General features: G+C 40.3%; 1 non-coding gene across 1 annotated transcript; it reads right to left on the reverse strand.

The window, feature by feature from the left end:
- Window positions 1-934: 934 nt before the first annotated feature.
- On the reverse strand, window positions 935-1,041 carry LOC141670064 (small nucleolar RNA R71). The gene has a single exon (XR_012554313.1). It is a non-coding gene; the product is annotated as a small nucleolar RNA R71 (small nucleolar RNA).
- Window positions 1,042-1,386: the final 345 nt, after the last annotated feature.

Below are 1,386 nucleotides of genomic sequence, written 5' to 3' on the forward strand. Positions count from 1 at the left end.
AAAATTTTCAGCTGAAAATTTTGCCTATAAATATACTATTATAAACCCTATTTGCCTCAACCAAAGAATAATATAAAAACCCTAATTCTAAAGTAGAAAAGAGAGGGAGGCAACTAATTCTCTCAACCTCTTCCTCCGTCCATTATTTTGATCCCTTGGTTGATACCGGTGGAGTGCTTCACAATTGAGGAGCAGCTGCTAGGGATCTCCGTTCATCGTTCTTGGATCGCTATTAGAGACCTCCATCTTTCCATTAACGTAAAGCTTCTTAAGGTAAACATACTGAACTACGAATTAAATATTATTTTTCGCATGGATCCTGCGGAGGGTTTCGGTTTTTTTTTAAGATTTTAATTTACGTTTTCGTTGCATTTATGTGCTAAAAACCCTTCAGTTTTTGCCCTAACAAGTTTTTGGTGCCGCTGCCGGGGACTCGGTGTTAATTTTTTGTTTATGTGCTTGTCATCAGTGGTCGTTAAAGTTCACTGACTCGAATTCTTTTACTTTCACGGTTTATTTGTTTGTGTTTCAGGTACTCATTACAATGGGAGATCCAGCAGCACGAATGAAAGCCTTGATGGATTTTTCTCAACCCAAGATCAATGATATTCAATTTAGCATTATCCGGCCAGCTATCACAGCTAATACCTTTGAGATCAAGCCTGGCATAATTCAATGGGTACATACTTCAGTCCAGTTTGGGGGTTCTCCAATGGAAGATCCTAATACGCACATTAGAGATTTCATAGAGATCTGCGACACCTTCAGGTTCAATGGTGTTTCTGAAGATGCTGTGAAGCTAAGACTGTTCCCATTCTCTCTGAGGGACAAGGCTAAGAGCTGGTTACACTCTCTACCAGCTGGTTCGATTACTACTTGGGAATATCTTGCTCAGAAGTTTCTTACTAAATTCTTCCCTATGGCGAAGACAGCTGTAATCAAGAATGCTCTTACTCAATTTGCACAGCAATCAGGAGAATCTTTATATGAAGCTTGGGAGTGCTACAAGGAGATGCTTAGGAAGTGTCCTCATCATGGAATGCCTGATTGGATGATCATCAATTATTTTTACAATGGGTTGGGAGCACATTCCAGACCCATGCTCGATGCAGCAGAAGGTGGAACATTATGGGCAAAGAGCTATGAGGAAGCTTATGATCTAATTGAACTGATGACTGCTAATGAATATCAGTATCCAGCTCAGAGATTGCCACAGAGCAAGGTAACAAGAGTTCTTGAGGTGGATACAGCTATGGCTATCACTACTCAACTAAAGGAGTTGTCTATGAAGATCGATTCTTTGGCTAACCTGGGTGTTAATTAGATAACTAGTGTTTGTGAGCTATGTGCAGGTTCGCATGCGATGAAGCAATGCGCTATATCTAG

This window comes from Apium graveolens, chromosome 6 (genome assembly GCF_009905375.1).
Source record: "Apium graveolens cultivar Ventura chromosome 6, ASM990537v1, whole genome shotgun sequence".
NCBI classification, from domain to species: Eukaryota; Viridiplantae; Streptophyta; class Magnoliopsida; order Apiales; family Apiaceae; genus Apium; species Apium graveolens.